The 20,640-nt window shown below is 41.2% G+C and overlaps 1 protein-coding gene across 4 annotated transcripts in view; it reads right to left on the reverse strand.

Annotated features, from left to right (window-relative positions):
* The window catches only part of ENOX1 (ecto-NOX disulfide-thiol exchanger 1), a 550,861-nt gene that overhangs the window by 336,478 nt on the left and 193,743 nt on the right, over positions 1-20,640 (reverse strand). For 2 of the 4 annotated variants that reach the window (XM_066581791.1, XM_066581799.1), the window contains one exon: positions 2,078-2,132. The exons of the other annotated variants lie outside the window; for them this stretch is intronic. The gene's annotated coding sequence lies outside the window, so the exon portion shown is untranslated. The remainder of the gene's footprint in view (positions 1-2,077; positions 2,133-20,640) is intronic. 4 annotated transcript variants of the gene reach the window in all.

Consider the following 20,640-nt stretch of genomic DNA (forward strand, 5'->3'; position numbering starts at 1 on the left):
GAAGTTATTCACTTACCTGTTCCGTTGCTAGCGTCCTCGTCTCCATGGTGCCGTCTAATCGCCCGATTAGACGCGTTTGCGCAGTCCGGTCTTCTACTTTGCTGAATGGGGCCGCTCGTGCTGGAGAGTGGCTCCTCGTAGCTCCGCCCCGTCACGTGTGCCGATTCCAGCCAATCAGGAGGCTGGAATCGGCAATGGACCGCACAGAAGCCCTGCGGTCCACCGAGGGTGAAGATCCCGGCGGCCATCTTCACAAGGTAAGTATGAAGACGCCGGACCGCGGGGATTCGGGTAAGTACTATCTGGTTTTTTTTTTTTAATCCCTGCATCGGGTTTGTCTCGCGCCGAACGGGGGGGGCTATTGAAAAAAAACAAAACCCGTTTCGGCGCGGGACAACCCCTTTAATAGAGTAAATGGCCGTTTCTCAAATCTTACTTTCGTCTGGAGCAGAAGCGTCCATCACTAAGTTCTCAGCAAGAAGGTGATCTGCAAGTGTCTACTGCCTGGCCACTCCTGTAGCCTACCTCCATGTAAAGTTCCCGAAGCAGCGCTCATCATAACTCTCCTAAAAACTTCAAATGACTTTCTGCAGCTCATCAACCCTTTCCCCTCTCCTTATCTCTTATGTGTTGGTCTTGTTTTTCAGGTTTAATTGAGGTTTTTTGGGGGACCAACCTTTAAAGGTATCCATTCATATTCTTATGAGAATTGGGCTAATAAATGAGATATTTTGCGCTAGGTGTCAAGACTTTCGAGATGCTTTCTGGCTATTTTCCATTAAGCATATTTCTTGCAATCTATATCTGGGTTCCTTAGCCTGGTTATCATATACTATGTCTGCAATTTCAGTAATGGCCTCCTATTTAGTCTTGTTATTATGTTCCCTTATTGGATGTTACTCGTCTTTTTTGTCTTTACTAGATTAAGTGAAAAACAAATAAATGGATTGTGAAACAAAATGACTCACTGCAAGACCATAGAGACTGTAGAGTCATTCCATGCAGACCTTCTCCGGCGGGTCAGGACACCACCTGCTAGGGACAGAACTGAACTACATAGACGTAAAGGCTGCAAGAGTGACTTCTTAGAAGACTACCAAACTGTTTGCAGTGTTTACACTGAATGACGAACGAGAATTCATTCGCTTCTCATTTATTTTTATTATGCTGGCATAAAAATCATCGTTTGCTTGTTTACACATCAATGCAGGTAAACAGCGATGGTTTGGTCATTCACTGGTACAGTGAATGTGAACGACTGAACAACTTGTGTGCGAAAGATAACTTGCTTTGTGTAAAAGGAGCCTAAGTGTTTGGAGAGAAACGCATTATGTTTTCTACAAACATACGGCTGGGGTGCGTTATATATGATTGATAGCGCTCTAGTGACAGTATATAGTTGACAATCCTGATGATAGGTTCCCTTTAATACTACTTAAAAAAAACAGAATCATTTGAATAGAGACGTCAGTGTAACGAGGAGTACTAAATGACAAAAGTAAAACATGCAACAATTGAACACATTACTTCAATAAAAGCTGTAGGTTTTCACTTTTTAAAAACTGTTTGCATGGAATAGAAGTTTACAGAAACTAGAATACAAACAGAGCACAAAGCGAGCACTTAAAATGATGCTGAAAACCATACAATATTGGCTTTGTAATGTAATTTCTATAGGGAAACAAAAAGACAACAATCCCAAGACCTTCCCTTGGTCCCCTAATCTCATAGGAGATGGGTTTATAGCAACCCTTAAAATGACGATGGCTCCAGAGAACTACTATAGTCTAGGACTAGACTTTTATTCTAAAGAGTATACAAAATACTGAAAGAAAAAGTTAAAAAAAATATATAAATCAAGGAGATACAGCTTTTTGTCTAACAATATACTATTTGAAGGTGAATCGAAAGGCGCAGCCTAATTCTTCACAGCAGGGCTTAACAAATCTGCTGGGCAACGGATTTGCTGAAATATGCAGTGCCTATTATCTACCCTCAAAGAGACTTCACTACACAGCATATTCCGACTATACCTGCAAAACAAAAATAAGTAGACGCTAGCTGGAAATAAAGTTACCTGTTCCTAATGGATGTCTCTTCAGCAATTTCACACTCCAAAAGGTCAGATTAATCTGAAAAATTAGAAGAAAAAAAATATCAAAAACGGTTTCCCAGGAGTGAAATGAGCATGAGTGCCAATATAAAAATATATTCACATCAGTACTAGAGTAAAAATGTACAATGGGCTGTAAGGCAACAATTGTCATTAATGGCTTGGATGGATCGGCATCCGTACAGCAACGATTCCTTATGGGCATAAAACTAGGAAGTTTTTCTATTGTGAAAAATGAGGCACAAGATATGTAAGAAGTCGATCAGGGACCGTATCCATGCAACGAAAACACACAACTCCTAGTACATGGATTTATTTAGATTTTTTTCCATGGGCAATTGATGTCGCTGTATGGCAATAAATGTATACATTGTGACATTTTCATGACGTATCTATTAAACTAATGCGAGTAACACAGTAGGAACAGAGTCACAGTTCTATCAAGTTCATCTTGTTCTGGAGAAGATACGTTGGGTAAATGGATGAAACCAGGACATCTCACTTGGTGGATGAACAGTTAGAAACCACCAGAAATAGGTCCACAAGAAGGATGTGGCTCTCAAGCCACATTGTAACCACCTTGAGCATAGATTACCTAAGGCCGAATGCACACAGGCAGATTTATTCCGTGGATTCCGGTGGCAATGTCCGTCCGCAGCATGCAATGTAAAATGATTCTTCCATGCACATGAGTGAAAATCGCTTGCAATTTCTGCTCATGGAGGAAGAATCGCGGCATGCTCTATTTTCATGCGGGACTCGCATGAACGGCTTCCATTGCAGTCAATGGAAGCCATCCGATTGGCAGCGATTCCAAAATGTCAATTTCTAAATCACTGCAGATCGGGGCCATCACGGCATTCTTTGCACTGTACATGTGGCACATCCGCAGCACAGAGAAAAAAAATATCCGGAGAGATACGCGGCGGTCACTGGCCGGCACTGGGTCTGATTCCGCTGCGGTATCTCGCAGCGGAATCCAAGCCGTCCGTGTGCATTCAGCCTAAAGCAACCATCAAGTTTCAGGACAAAATTCTTTTCCAGGACTGTAAGAAGAATGGGGTACATTACCAGCAGTTGTTGTTCTCTGCCCTCCCTCTGATCTGCTGGTTCCAGGTCTTTTTGGTTGTACTAGACAACCGACACAATCTTCAGACTACCTAATCCCCACAGGACATGGGCAGTTTTAGACTACCAGTGCACTATACCTGCTCTAACTGGCTAGAGCTGCTCATGTGATTAGAGCGCAGCGTGAATTAGGTTGTTGGAAAATTGCTACTGCCAACGTGAATGATCGTAAACGTCAACCGGAACTGGAGGGTAGGCAGAGAACAACTGCAGGCAATAGACCCCCACCCCCATAAACTATATATCAATCTTCTCAGCTTCTCTTGCGCTATAACAGGCTGCCTGCAGAATGGACTGCATTTTTAATGTGGCGGGTTTGCTTTAAGTCATAATGTAATAGGATGTGTTTTTTATGCATGAACTATTTCATTCAATATAACATAATGGTACTTACCATTACATAAAACACATGCATAAGGCTGCCTGTCCACGGGCGTTGCGATATCCCGCGGCGGATCTCCACCGCTGGGGAGCAGAAGCCTGCTGACGGATCTCCGCAGTGAGCCTATCTGACAGATAGGCTCACCACGGAGAATCGTGGCAATTCGCAGCATGCTGCGATTTGCCGCCCGCGAGCGGAGAATCTCTATGATTCTCCACTTGTGGACAAGGGGGCTGAACCTTCCATAGCAACACTATGGAAAGCATTCACTGTTCCCCGCGGCCGGATTATCACAGCGAGGGATGCTGTGAAAATTCGCCCGTGGACAGGAGCCCTAAGACAAACTGCTTAAAGAGCTTCTATAGGGATTGTTTTCATTCATTATGTAACTAGCCCCCAGTATATATAGGTCAGCTATAATTAGCTTGTTTAGCTATTCCTTTCTATATGAAACTTCCTCTTCTCAGGTGGGTCATGTAATCTGAATCTATCTACCTAAGATTTACTTGGCTTTATGTTCTCTCAAAAATACAGTTTCTCTGGGCGATGGTCCATACCACACAAGCTCTTTAGAGGTGGACATAGAAACTCCTGTCACAGTAACTGCTGATGATTAGGGGCTATGATTATGATGAAGAAGATCACAGCTAATCCTCTGGACTGTAGTTTATTTAGGAGAGCATACAAAGTAGTGGTAATCACACTGACCTCCCAACAGACAGAGATGGTACTGCATCATGGAATTGATAGCTTAGAATAAAAAAAGAGCAGGTAAAAAAAAAAAACTTTGCATGAAAATGGTGCCTGATGAGAACAGTATCACAGGAGTCAGTACTGTATGAAAGTGACTGCAATTATATATATATGTATGCATATAGTGTTTGTATGTGATGTTTAGAGTGTGACAGGCAAATCAGGTGTGTGTGTTGGTGGTGGGGGACAAGAATGGAAAAATGTGTTTTTGCCAGAGTAGCCCTTTAATCTTAGAAAACAGGAAATAGTAACCCTGCCTTTAATGCATTCCAGCAGGTCACATCAATTTTGCAGTCTAATATTATGAATACTTTCTACCTAGTAAATCAGTGCATGACTTGGATACCTCTGAGCACTACTGAGAATACTAATCCTTCCAGAAATCTAAATATTCATGACCCTCAGAATGCAAGAACACAGATAAAGCATGTGTCCCTTTAAGCTAAGTAAAATGTAAAGCATTATATGCCAAGGCTGAAGCCATTAGTGAGATCAATATTTCTTCCACCACCTTAATAAATCATTATATTACAGCACTAACGCCAGATGAGAATATCCTAACTAACCAGGCAAAGCTTCCATATCAGTAAGAAAGCCAACATTTAAATTACAGCTGCCTAATTGGTGTACAAAGAGGAGCGGCAAGATACTGTTCCCTGCGCTGCTTGACATGCAACCGCTTCAAATCAATATCTGGGGAAGGGGAGGGGGAGTTCAACAGGATTAAAGAAAAAATAAAATGTGTCAAACCATTCTCTATTCTGCCCCTTTCCGAGTCCTATCTAAACATGAGGAGACAAAGAGTTACACCTCTAATCATGATGAAAATTATTATCCTCGGGTGCGATACATTCCACTCCACAACACTCAATACATTCACTTTTCAAGCCTGGATAAATGCTCAGAGACGTATTTTGCAGCAAGACGTGTATCCCAAGTGAAACACAATTTCCACATATTGATGTCTTGATGCAAATTGCTGAGCTTGGATTTATCAAGCGCCGAATATTTATTTGCTCGCCCTGGCTACTACTGCGGAGCTTTGTTTCACAGACACTACCCCCAAAAAGAAATATAGAAAATATACAATCCTGGTATACAGCATTAGGTTACTATTACGGGGGAATAAAAGCTTCTTGTAGTAGTTTTATTTTTTTATTCCTAGACTTAGCAAAACAGTCATTTATATTACTATCAGGACTATAATAAGTGGATGGAAAGCTGAAAAATAAGGTATCTAATATAAAAAAGTTTGACCCCCTTGTGTGACCAATTTGACCCCTTTGTGTGACCTATGGTGGATGATTTTGGTGTCATTAGATTTGGTACATGCTTACCACTGCCTTAAAACCGTAAAATGTGAGTTTGATGCATTGAGTGACCTGTCCGGCCAGGGCAAAGTTCCTATGTTAAGACTAGCGGGGCGGTTGTGCTTCAGCCAGCAGCGCCTCAAGGGAGAGTCAAGCCTTGCTAAACAATATTCCTATCAAGTGCTTACTAGTTTGACTGCTGCCATGTCCCCAAAATGCAGACCAAGCCATGGATGGCAAACAGTTCAAGGGGTACACTCAGGTGGAAGTTTTTCCTGAAGTCCTTGCCAATTAAAATAATCAGTTCTTAAAACATTTACAACCATTTTTCTAAATTTGTATGTCGGGTCAATCTAGTAATAAAGGTTTGTACGATGAGCAAAGTGGCCATATATCCAGATATCCCACAAAATCATTTATCACCTACTCACAGGATAGCTGCTAAATGATTGCTGGAGACCAACCACTGGGACGACCAGGGATCACAGGAACAGCACACTGAGCCCTCCGTAGTGATTGGGAGGGTGGTATGCATGCGTGACTACTGCTACATTCACTTCTATGAGACTGATAGGGATAGCCAAGTTCAGCATTTGCTATTTCTACATTAGTAGCCAATAAAGTGTCTCCATTGTCAGATTTGAAACAGAAAATAAAAAAGTACAAAATGATATTGTTGAAGATCCTTCACTATAATGTTGCAGCCTCTATAGGGTCATCTGTACCATTTAACTTTTTCTTGCAATAAACAGGGGGAAAGAAACAACTGTGCCAGAAGTGGCGCCATATTAAGATCCCGCCGTGAAGATAAGATTGATACGTCCGTGACAGGAGGGTGGCTGAAGTAGGATTACTCTTCTGTAGGCAATAAAATTAACACACAAAATGAACAGGAAAAAGGTTTCACGCTTGTTCTTGCGGCGCCATCAATACCATTAATTCATGTGACATGCCATTATACTATTCATCGTGCGAGTCATCTCACTTCTGCTGGTAAACAATGATGGAGTCATGATTCATGGAGGAAATTATGATGGATCGCTCAAACACTTGATAAGGGGTTTGTAAGCATAAGGATAAGATATGAAAAACAGCAGTGAGCAGTTCTATCACTGACAATAGCCTAGGCAGAGTAAGGAGACAGAACACAGTGTATGGGAAGATAAAGCCATACAGAATACTGTGCACCCTACTGTGAGGGAAGGGGGGACAACCCCGCTCATGCCCACAGAATATTGTGCTCTTCCTCCATTTACATAAACAGGTCACATAAACCCAGAATTACGCTTCCTTCACACGGGTGTTTGTATATTCAGTCCGTAAGATCTGCAGCGTTTTGTGCATTTTTTGGTGCATATTAGAAATTAATGTTTATGGGTTTTTTCGGTTGCGTTTTGCATCAACTTTCATTGCAGTTTTTTTTTTTTAACACGTGCACATAAAAAGAATAAGGTCAAATTAATGTCACCTTTTGTCACAGAGCCTCCCAGCAATATGTGCAAAGTTTTTGCACACCCATAGACTTGAGTGGATGTACAAAATAGGATATGCAACCTTTTGCACATACATGAGATACTCATGTGAAAACCACCTCAGAATACGCCATTAGAAACCAATGGTGTTAATATACTGTCCGTATTACCCACATAAAAATATGAGCATAACACCGACTGAAAATATGCCAGTGTGATTGAGGAGGAATAACAGAGGAAGAATACAGAGTTCTAAGAAAAGATGCTCCAGAATTACTGCGAGACCAAAGCCGACATGGACAAAAAGTAGTTGATCATCCAAAATGTAGTTTGTTGGGTTTTTTCAAATAGTTCTATAAACTTTGGCTCTCGATACATTGATTGGCTCTAACATTAAAACCACTTACAGGTGCTGTGACTAACATTCATAATCTCGTGACAATAGCGCCTGTCAAGGAGTGTACGCTATATCATGCGGAATAGTCAATTCTTAAAGTTGATGTATGAGAAGCATGGAAAAACTAAAAACGGTAAGACCTTGCTCATATGGCCAAATACCAGTAGATTTGGCAGGGAAAATGCAGTGCTTATAGGAAATGAGCAACTTTGAAGAGGGCCAAATTGTGATGGCCACACAACTGGTTCAGAGTGCCTGTAAAACAGTACGTTTGTGAGGTAGTAGTTAGGATCTACCAAAAGTGATCTAAGGGAGGACTACCAGTAAAGCAGCTCATGGGCAGCTAAGGCTTACTAATGTACATGGGGAGTGAAGGGTAGCCAGTTTGGTCAAAGGAGTGCTACTGTAGGACAAACTGCTGAAAAAGTTAAAGCCAGCTATGGTAGAAAGGTGTCGGAACACCCACTGTATGGCGCTAGATAGCCACAGATCAGTCAGTGAGCCCACGGGGACACCCCTCCACCCTCTAGAGAGCCTACAACACATGTGACTGACACAACTGGACTGTTGGGAAATGGAGGCCTGGTTAGAGATATATATTTTTTTTCCATTAGGTGGATGATTAGGTGCGTGTATGTTGCTTATATGGTGAGGATATGGGGTGGATGTACTAGGAGAAGCCAAGACATCAAAAGGTACCAATGTTCTGCTAGGAAAGCTTGGGTTCTATCATTCATGTGTATGCTACTTTGAAACTTACCACCTACGTAAAAATTATTGCAGAACACGTACACCCCTTCATGACAACGGTATTCCCTAATGGCAGTGGCCTTTCACCAGGATAATACGCCCTGCCACACTGCAAATATTGTTCTGGTTTGAGGAACATGGTAAAAGCTTAAAAGGGAAGCGGTCTTGTTCTCCCAGCACCGTAAACTAAGTTATAGTGCTATTAGGGAACATGACAGGGAGCCGGGTGATGCATTTCCTCTGAAACCGGCACACGGCACAAAAATGTGACTTTTTAGAATCCCGTGTGTACACTCTCCTAAACAAGTCCATGGGGGAGCGCAAGCACAGGACTCTGAATAGAGAAATATTTTTGTGCCACATGCCAACTTCCGGCTCCCTGCCACGATCCCTGACAGCACCATAACTTAGCTCACAGCGTTGGGGGACATGGAACGGATTCCTTTAATATGTTGATTTGGTCTTCAAATTCTCCAGATCATAATCCCATCAAGCATTTGCACAATATGCTAAAAAAAACAAGTCAGAACTATGAAGCCCCAACTTCCAATGTACTAGATTGCTGCTAACATCTTGGTGCTAGATACTGGTTTCAACAAGGCATAACTGTTTTGATTACATATGAGGAACATACAAAATATTAGGCAGAAAATTTTAATATTATGGCTATTTGGTGTAAAAACATTATATACACATTTTCAAAAATGTATTTTTTTTTTTTTTAAAGGAAGAAGAATGAACTTGTGGAATTGAATGCAACTTTCTAAGGTGTGATTGTAACATTGATATAAGTGATTCCAATATCATAGAAACTGATAATTTATTGAAGAAAACTGACCCCTTGCAGGGAGGCTCTAGTACCCTGTTTTACTGCCTCTAGCTTGGATGCATCATGTGGTATGGGAGGCGTGGAGGTTCTAGCACCCGGTTGTACCACCTCTAGCCTGGATACAAGATGTGATACAGGCGGGCATGGAGGCTCCAGGACCCTGTTGTACAGCCTCTAGCTTGGATACAAAATGTGATAAGGGTGGGCCTGGAGGCATACAGGTTCTGAATGATATTTTGCGACACATCAGTCCACATTTACTGTAACTGAGCATCTAAACCATGTAAACTCGTAGTTTGTGTCCAAGGTGGTCCCATACATGTTCTATTGGCAATTGGGTAGGCCACGAAGTGTGGCAATGCTGTTGAGGCATTCCTATGACACCCTTGATGTGTGCGGCCGAGCATTAGCCTACTGGAAAATGCCTCTTAAAAGCCCTGCCATGTGGCTGCAGAATGTCATGAACATAATCGATGAGCTGTCATTGTCTTCATACCACTACTAGGGTGACAATGCTGTATGTGATGGTTCCCCAGACCATCACACCAGCAGTAGATGCATTGTGTCACTCTATAGCAAAAGCACAATTGAGGTATTCATCCCTAGGCCTACAGACACCAATACAGCCACAGTCAGCGTCCAAACTAAACGTGGTTTAGTCTCTGAAGACAACCCGTTTTCATTCCGTAGCAGTCCAGTTTCCTCATGTATGACACCACTGCATATGGAGGCGATGATGGGTGGGTGCCAAAGGCAGGATATTTAATGGGCACCATGAGACCAAAGTTCCTTCAGCCAAGCGCCTGGAAATGGTTCCAACAGACCTAGGGCCTGATTTGATGGTGCCACCTGTCACTAGATGGTGGACAACAAAACAGATGGAGCTGCCTGTGTTTCTTGGATGATCAAGATGATCCTCTTCACTAGTGGTCTGTTGAGGGTGTCCTGAGCCCTCACGCATGCACCGGTCCCAACATGTCCTAACAGTCTGGTACTAACGGCCCAGGTGGTAATAAATTAGTCTATACAACCATCCAGATTCTCGCGTTTCAATAACGCGCCCCCTCTCAAACTCTGCAACTAATCACGCCACAACTCTAATCATTTGCATATCTGTCTGAGTTGTAACAGCATGCGAGTTTTGCAGCAAAACAACAAGTAATTCTAGATTTTTTTCCTGTTACAAAGTATAGCTTAGGCTCTGAATTAAAGTACCTTCTTTAAAGCACTGTTGTTGTACTTTGCTTTCACTCCTACATTTTGGTTTCCATTAACGACATTTTCAACTGGCAAACATATACTTGGCATACGGTAGACTTTGCCGCTGTCCGCAATTGTGTTGAGATGCTTGTACTTTTTCTTCTACACTAAACTTTATAGGATGATCTTTTGTAAGACAAAATAATGCTGCCGAGCTTTTCAAATCAACACAATTTCGTCTGGAAGACTGACATTTCTAGAAGTAACCTTTATACATTAGTACAAGTAAAAAGCTTGTGTTGCACATAGTAAAACCGAAACTGTAAAAATTACTGTTTGCCAAAAAACTGCTCGTGTTGTACCTAAGTTCTGAAGCAGACGCCACTGTTCTCATAGAAAAATATATCTATTCCACAAAATCAAAGTAGTTGACAATAAGGTGAGTTTCTTTAGACATAAACCTTTATCTGTCCATTTACAGAAACCATTTACACTAGGCAGAAGCAGAGAACAGAATCAGTATATACAATGTGATCACTGCTGCAGTCCAAACTGGAGCTCCTCACCATGTCTGGATGACGCTGACTGAGGACATGAATGACATCATCAACATTAGATTCCATAACATCATTGTGGTGGACAATTTGGGTTTACAGTGTAAATATTAAGTGAAGCCTAGAAAGGAGTCTAAACTGCTATTTGCCCCATAAGCTAAATTTATGGGCTCATAGGAGCTGACACACTAAGTCCGGAAACAAGAGTATTATACTTAACGTCCCCGCCGTTCCCTTACTGTGCATTGTCACGGTACCGCTGAACACATCCGCTCGGACTACTAGAGCGCATGCATAAAAGGAGACGACTAGTGTGCTCATTCTATGCTCATGCCTTTATAGTTAGCCAGATGCATTCAGTGGCGGCTTTGACAGAACACAATGAGGGAACGGTAGAGAAGGCAAGTATGATACTCACATTCATGGACTCAGTGTGTCAGCTACTGTGAACTCAGAAGTAGTTTAGTTTATGTAGCTCCAAACATCTGACAGATTCCCATTAAATAGTCACCCACTTTACAAACAACTTGCGCCTACAGGATAACCGGTGTGATTACTAGTAAACCCGCTATTTACTTTATATTTAGCAACACTAATTCATATATAAACTATTCATAAATCTATATAAATACAACATGAATTCTGTGCTCAATACCCCATAATGAAATAATGAGGATAGAATGTTAGAAAATTTTGTACATTTTTAAAAAATGAAAAACCAACATTCTGCATTGATGTAGGTATTCAGACCCAGTACTTAGTCGAAGCATCTTTGGCAGCAATTCCAGCCTCCAGTCTTCTTGAGTGGGATGCCACAAGGTTTGCACACCCGGATTTGGGGATTTTTTGCCATTCTTCTTTGCAGATCCTCACAAACTCTGTCAGGTTGTGGAACCGTTTGTTGACAGCCATTTTAATGTCTCTTCAAGGCTATTCAATTAGGTTCAAGTCAGAGGTCTGGCTAGGCCATAAAAGGTCACAGAGTTGTCATAGAGCTCTCTCACAGAGAAATCCCCAGAGTAAAAAATTTCACATGTCATAGCAAAGGGTCTGAAAACGTATGTCAATGCAAAATTTTTTTTTTTTAATGAAATACCGGTACTAACATTTTGCATTGACATAAGTTTTCAGACCCTTCTCTTTTTTTGCGCTGTTGTGGCCACAACAGAAAAGGATTTGAAGGCACACATACTGGCCATTGAATTCGAACGGCACAGGCAGAACTAACAAATCTGGGGAAAGCAGAATGTGCCAACAGTGCCACTAAGATACCGTGGAGGATGAGGCCCACTTCTTTCTGTGATGCCCCAGATATTCAGTAGTTAGGGACTCACTGCAGGAGGTTCTCTGATCTCCGGCCGAACTTCAGCAACACGAAAGATAAAGAGAAACTTTTCATTCCGCTGGGGGAAGAGCAGAACACAGCAGCTATAGCAGCACAAAATGTCAGTGCCTGCCATAGATTCAGGAGCGCGATATGCCATGAACTTCTATAATCCTTACTCCAGAAGAGCCCCTAATACTCCATCCCTGATTTCGCAGTTCTATCTCCATCTTCTGCTTGCTTTGGCAGTACTGATGTCTATTCAGTCCTGCCAATAAAGCTTCCTTGAAATATAGACATATATAGATTATATAGCTCTATATCGAATAGCGCTCGGCTATAAACACGTGTGACTCAAGATCTGTGCAAATAAAGCAATGTATTTACAAAGTCACTCCGCTTTTTATATAGATTATATCTAGACCCAGATATGTAAGAAAATTGTGGATCAATGTATCAGTTAATTGTTCTTTTATTGCATTGTAGACTAGAAATATATAGCATGATACTAGTATAAGTAGTGAAGGGGTTAAACGAAACCCTTCTATAGCCGTGCATGGTACTGATGGGACAGACAGGAGATAAGACAGTCTTCTAGACCACCCTTGCATTCCTTTTGACTGAACTCATAACGGTTTCATTGTATGTTATAGTAACACCTTAAAAGGTGTAACTTTTGTTAATCATTTTGGTTTTAGCCTATTATGTATTATTATTAATCTTGGAGGTATATAATTTTCCTGTGATGTAATTTATGGTATATAAACCAAATAGACCTTAGAATAAATTATAAATCATCTGATACTGCACAGGCTGGTGTGACATGTATTTCTCCTGGGTCCAGACTTCTATACAAAATCTGGGAGGGTCCTCTCTTTGATAAACACATAAATTCTCCCTACAGAGAATATAACTAGAAGAGAATTTTCCCATAAAATAAAGGAGAGAGATCCCCAAGTGTACTTTTCAATCAGCTCTTAAAAGAGTTGGTTAGCTCCATTCACAATACCCTCATTGCTTCAGTTTATAATAGTTATGAACAGTTATGCTTGGACCATTTTCGAAAACATACCAGTCACTGCAGACATACCAAATTAACATTAATTGATCCACTATTTTTGCCCTCGAAAATACTCGAAAGCTGGATGGACCCCAATAAAGGTCCGGACAGATTTCTTTTTGAAATTTGGTTGGGGTAATACAAAAGATAGGACTTGGGATAGTAGCTCTGTTATACACATGGGGAGTTCTGGGTAGATCACTGAAAAACTTTGTTATAATTGTACGCTACAGTATACATGTCTTGTTCTGTAATGCTGGTGGGAGTTATATGGTGGATGAAGATTTTACGCAATCTGTCCGTTATTCTTCTCAGATGCGGTGATGGCTGGTCATTTAACGTTCCATACTTGGAATATACGAAGCATAGGAGACGCCATTAAGTAACAGGCCATGTTTAATTATATTGTGCCTTTTTTACCTGCAGTTGTGGGTCTCCAAAAGACTCATTTGACCACAAATACTCTATGCAGCCTAAATAAATCATGGATGGGCCATTCTTATACCACTCTTGCAGGATATTTCAGGGGGTTGAGTATTCTTATGCGCAGATCAATCCCTTTCACTTCTATACAAAGAAGTAGACAATGAAGGGAGATGTATTTGTCTATACTGCACTTGCTTCACACTCCAGTGTATTTGAGTTGCTTCATATATTGCTCTTCAGTTTCCTTGAAATGTTCTAAAAAAAGAAAAAAATTTCTTCTACTTGTGGAAAAGATACCACGTCAAGCTATCACGTTTAGGAGATTTTAATCATGTTCTACATCCATACTGGGATAGGTTAGGGGTGGATCAGGATCAAACAAATGACCCTCTTACAAACTTTATGTCTCTAGCTTAAAGAATTCTCTTTATTAGATATATGGAAGGTCAGACACCCTGAGGTACGAGCTTTTTCATGTTACTCTAGCACACAACACTACTGCATGCCTCCCATTGATTTGGCCTTAACGAATGAACAGCTATTGAAGAATGGGTACACAAAGTGGAATACCTCCTAATGACATTATGTGATCATTCGCCAATACAACTTATAGTAGATTTCTCTAGGGAGATCGAAATGAGGTCTTGCATATAGCATCTAAATCCTTTTTTGATTCCACTTCTGGATAATATTACCATTGCCCAACATATTGAGGAATATTTTACACTTAATTTTGGTTCGACAAGTCCTGCTGTGGTTTGGGATGCTATGAAAGCCTCCCTTTGAGGCACGTAGATACAGAATATCAATAGAGTTAAGACCCGGAGCTGACAGGAGAGAAACTCTGCAAATGAGTGATTGAAACCGAAGCAATTTTTATCAGTCATCCAATGGATGCCCATAAGGCAAGTTGGTTATAAGCAGCTAAAGAATTACAATCATATATCCTTGAAATGGCTGAGAAGAGGATATATTTCTATCAGCCGTATTACTATGAGGAAGGGAAGTAAGCTGGCCACTTGTCGGGAACTATAGCTAAATCACAGCCTGGTCCAACTATATTCCATGCATAACTACTTCTTCAGGAAAAATGGTGTCTGAACATGTAAGATTCTTGCTGTCTTCAAGAATTATTATAATCTGTATAAATCTAAGGCCTCTTGTCCACGGGCGATATTTCACTGCTTTACCCACGGTAATAATCTGCATGTGGGTAACGCAATGAACGCTTTCCATAGGATAACTATGGAAAGCGCAGCCCGATGTACGCAAGCGGAAGATCGTGGCAATTTTCTGGTTGCATATAAAAAATGTGGCATGCTGCAATTTTCCACGGTGAACCTATCATAGATTCATGCTGGAAAATCACAGTGACATTAGTGCTCCCCCGCGGTGGTAAATCGCAACGTCTGTGGACAGCCGGCCTAAAACTACTAATGTCTAAAAGAACAAATTTTCTCATTTGTAGAGTATTTCTCTCCCAAAATTATCGTGGCTACGACTGAGGGTGCTGGATGATGCCAGAATCGCATCAGTGGGATTTAGAGCATCTTTTTTGTGCCTTATTGTCATTTGTGGTCTACATGAGCTTAAGATATTTTTCAGAAGTATCTCAAATTACAGTTTTTATAATTGTTTTCCATCCGATGAGCTGGACCTCTTTTTCCCTTCTTGGCACCATTATAGCACCCAGAGGGATTGCCGTCCAAGTTTTCATATGTAAAAATTAAGCTTTTTTTTTTTCTCTTAAAGTACCGTATATATTCAAGTATTAGCCAACACGAGTATAAGCCAAGGCACATAATTTTACCACAAAAAACTGGGAAAATTAGGTGCCTCAAGTATAAGCCTAGAGTGGGAAATGCATGGTCCGTGCACTATTGCTTTCAATGGGGCCGCAGCTGCTGCCGGAGGCCCCGTTGAAAGCAATTGCCTTCCGGCAACCCCTGCAGTGATTTTCAGGGAAGGGCTTTAAATATACGTCCTTCCCTGAAAATCATCCCTAGCATGTGTAAAAAATATATACTCTCCTGTCCGCCGCTGCCGGGGATCAGGCGCGTCTAGCCGCTTGGGTCCCGTTACTATAATGAAGTTCTTTCAACAGGCGGAGATTTAAAATCACCGCCTGCTGAAAGGGCTGTGTCTGCTTGGCTGAGCGCTGAGCCAATCACAGGCAACGCTCAGCCATTCATTTAATTAATTAAATGGCCAAGTGCTGCCTGTGATTGGCTGAGCGCTGTGACCAATCACAGGCAGCGCTCAGCTGTCATTCAATAAATGGCTGAGCGCTGTCTGCGATTGGCTGAGCAGTCAGCCAATCAGACGCAGCCCTCGAGTATAAGCCGAGGGGGGCTTTTTAAGCATTAAAAATGTGCTGAAAAAGTCGGCTGATACTCACTCGAGTATATACAGTACCTAAAATATACAAGCCCATAGCTCATTTCACAAATAACTTGTTAAACTGGCTCAATTCCTGGTAAACATGAAGGAAAGCAAAAAAAACAAGCATTCACTATAAAATGTATTTTTTCTTCCCAAGAAGTCCAGGATGAAGTCTCATTACAAATGGATTTCAGGCCTTTATCTCAGAAACAGCAGGTCATAACCAGTGTGCTTTTCTCTGGATAAAGCCTAGTAGATAATGTTCTATCAACAATTTCAATATAGTGCTTTCCTCAGTAAACCCTCTCTGCTCTATGGATGTTGCCACTTATATAATTTCCTCAATTTCCATTCAGTTCACTTGATAAAATGTGCAAAGTAACTTGTGACCTCGGGGATACGACAGTGGTAAAATGTGTCAGCATGTTGTAAGCTCTGGTAAATCAAGCTCACACATACATCTCAGATGCACAACACGGGGGACATTTATATGCTGGACAGGTTAAAGAACATCATCGTAAAAGAAGAGCAGATGGGTAATTTCATCACATACTAGCATCAAGAATTCAAACAGATTTCTTGTTCGCACGTAACAGCCCTGAATGTCGACTCCTTGCAAGGTCTCCTTCCTATGCAAGTTTGCATCAAGACTGTACTTAGAAATGAAGCTTAAAAGGGTTCTCTGCTTTGGACAATCCCAACTTGTCGGAAAGGGCACCTCGATAATAAGCAGATCACATCGTGTCCCCCTACTGAGCCTCAAGGTGATTAGCTGTAATCTGGGGAAAGCAGGCAGTAAGTGTTCAGTTTATTGGCACCACAGGGGAGATTAATCATTACATAGTGCCCATTCAAATCAATGGGTTCTCTGTGTAATGCAGGGCAAAAATTCTCCAGACATAAATATGCTCTTTGTAACCACAAAAGATGAAGAGACTCGAAAGACACTACCAATTAACTCTGATTCACTAATTGGTCATATGACAATGGTTTTCTAAACTATTCACCAAAACTTCTGGTTCTGTGCTGAAAAAAAAAAACGCTCTAAACTGCTAGCTGATTACTTCTAACTTGCTCTACACTATCTGTTGTCATGTGAATTTCGTCTCCAACACCTAGCCGGATTACAGTAAGTGTGGGGGACGTCTTTGTTGCTGTTGTCTCATGCTGCCTGTAGAAGTCTATGCAGAGGAAAGGAGAGAGAGAAAGGGAGCTGCTGGAGGGACACAGAGGATGATAGATACACACAGACATGACTACAGCTTCTAGCAAGTGTTTTCTCTCACCCCAGTGCTGGATTAATATCTACAAGGCTCAGTACAAATATTTAATGTTTTTCATGCTGATACTATTCCGAGTGAGAAAGGGAGCAGGATCCCCTAAAGTTCTGTATGTGTGTACTGTATTGGAGACATCATAGTAGTTCGTCTCCATTGACCAACTCAGGTAAGACTGACACTTAGATACAAAGACTGCAAATGAGGAACTTGGTGAAAATTTCCAGATACTATTCCCAAAAGTTTGCCTAAAAAGTTAGGTAGGCTTAAATATCCATCTCTTGCATAGAGCTATAATACAGTAGTGTGCATGTGTCTGCAACAGCTCCAATCCAAATAAATCTACCCTCTCACTTACAATACTTCAATGATGGCAATCAAAGATGGCCACACATCTTCTCTGACTACCTCGATGCTTAGCCGGTGACCCCAGCTTACCTCTCTGACGTTCTCCTGCTCTGCTGCGAATATGCCGGCCGGAGCTCCAGTGCACATGCGCAGTACAGAGGATGTCGCACCGCAGGACAGACGGCTTCCATTGCCTTCAAATGGAAGTCGGCCGTGTGTAGCCCGCACAAAAATTGCAGAATGCTGTGATTTCTCCCCCGTGAGCGGAAAATCGCCTATTCTCATAGCATGCTATGGGCTGGATTTGCTGCAAAATTTCGCAATGAAACTCCGCCCGTGTGCAGGAGGCTTAACCCTTTCCAATCCACTGTCTGACCTCTGAAGACATCAAGATTTAAGGTTGTACAGCTCCGATGTTAGAAGACGTCCGTCGGGGTTCTCTTACTGTATATTGTCAGCCTCTCTGCTGTCGAAGGCTATCCAATGTGTCACCTCATGCAGTACTGGCTTTAGCCAGCATATAGCGCTGTTGTAAATCGATGGAAAAAGAGTAAGCCCTCTAAGAAAACCAGGATACAAATTGGATTGGAAAGGGTTAAGACACTACACCTGCCTTTATTGGCAGCACTGGTTAATCAAGCAGATGTAGTGTTTTATACTAATAATACACAGTAGCCATCTGTGATTGTGCAGTCCCGGAGGGACACTTTCAGAGGATCCATCAACTTTATATCATCATATTATAGATATTCGAGTTTAAAGGAAGTGCAAGTATTTTTCATATGGACATATCAGAAGAGAACATTGGTGGTGATCAATAAGGTGTACCGTAACCAATATCAAATCAGTAATTAATCAAATCACCATGGCATTGTTGTTGGATTTTTGGGATATCATGTTTTTAGGAAATGACAGTTTCACATAGCTTTGTATATAACTACCCTATTTATATAAGATGGCCAGCCCATTGGACAGAACAAGCACTTTTACCTTTCCCCATAGATTGTAAGCTCTTGCCAGCAGAGTGGTCACTCCTATGCAGTTTAGTTATTAGTTGTACAGTGTATGGGTCTGACTTCTTCCCTACATGATTTGCCAAGTGCTGTGGAATATGCTGGCGCTATGTAAAAGATTAATTGATGCTTTTATATACCACTGCCTTTTACTCACAACTAATGCGCATCAGGTTGTAATACAGCTAGTACGTTATGGCAGCTTATGCAAATTAATCTAATGATGTGTCTTATGAAAGGCAAACCGCCTTAAGATAGTAAAAACTGTTCTGCTTTGTAACATAAGACATTCAAGAAGGTCATTTGATATTTAATCCTGTACCAGACCCATAAAAAACTAAATAAAAAAATGTAACTTACAAACACCAGAGCTCAACCTTTAAATGTGCGCTGTGGCTTTGATACACATTAGGAATGCAGGGAACATCACGTTTAATACCAGGTTTCAGCGCTGCTGCAGGCCTATCTACATCGACTAAAGAAGGTCTTCGGTTTTAATTGATGCTCCCCAGGCTCAGTCCATACACTAGAAAAGGGCTCATCTATGCTGCATAAATTTAGGGGAAAGGGTTTTCTGTCACAGAATTGTGATAAGGATAACAAACAGATTCTCTTCAGAGACTACAGTGGTTTAGACACTTTAGGAAAACACATACAGATTAAACCACAAGTGACATCCATGCATCCAAAGCTAAGAGCCATTCCCCCCATTTCTTCTGCCCTCGCACCCGAACAGTTAGGTTACCTGCAAGCTCTGCTCCCACTTTAGTGAATAAAAGGCACTAGTACAACGTTCTCATTCACTCAAATCTGAGTTGCTTTTCTGTGTCAACTAAATGTGATTGTACTCAGTTTTTCGTCCCTGAATTGCTGAATACAAGAACACTAAATTCTAAAAATATCTTATAATCATTATCATCATCTTTTCCATTCTGTCCAACAAATTCATTTGCGCTTTTCCTGTCAAAGCTCATCTTCAGTAACATTGCAGATCCACTTCAGAGTAAGGGAGCTGATCTGTGTTATATCACTGAGACAAACTAATCCCTAAATTAGGAGAAAACACGGTTAAATCCATGTGACATCACTGATGTGTCTATATGCAGCTGCAACTGTATTCCACTTAGGTTGACACTTTCAACAGAGGCCTAAATTCTTCAAGAGGATTCACGCGTGAATGGGAAGTATGAGAAATCTATAGCACAGATAACACTCTGGCCTGGTGACCCCCTAACACTAATTCTGAGACCATAAAACTTTCACATAATTATCAGTGGACTATTTAAGTATTTATTCATTTCTCTACTCATCCTGTTCTGGTCTGATTTTTTTTTTTTTTTTTTTTAAGTGCAAATTATTCACATCATGTCTTTGGCTTGTCATATGTTTGTGTGTATATATAAAATGTGATTGTTCCCAGTAAGTCTTTAATGGCTAACAAAAATACATGATGTTATAGCGAGCTTTCGAACCAATGCAGGGTTCTTCCTCTTCGGATCCATTTCATCATGCCTTAGGAGGAACCCTGCGTAGGTTTGAAAGCTCACTATAACATTTTTGTTAGCCATTAAAAGGTATCCTATCTACAAGATTACTTGGTTTCTCTTACTGAGAACAATCTCATTTTGCTTACTGACAATTAACGCTTTAGTCCTTTTCATAAGCATGACAAAGTATAACAAAATTAACACTAATAACTAACTAAATGTAACGGATTTAAATTAGCATTCGTATCTTAGACATTAAAGGGGTGATGCCACCAACATTTACCACTTAGCCACGGAATAAGAGATCAATGTAAGATCACTGGGGATTTAACCGTTAGGACCTGTACCGATCAAGAGAGCAACGCAACTTAAGTCCCCCTTATGAATGGAGAGGCAGCGCACACACGCGTAACCTCACAAAGTATGGATATAGCT

The sequence above is a fragment of the Eleutherodactylus coqui genome, chromosome 1, assembly GCF_035609145.1.
Source record: "Eleutherodactylus coqui strain aEleCoq1 chromosome 1, aEleCoq1.hap1, whole genome shotgun sequence".
Lineage (NCBI taxonomy): Eukaryota > Metazoa > Chordata > Amphibia > Anura > Eleutherodactylidae > Eleutherodactylus > Eleutherodactylus coqui.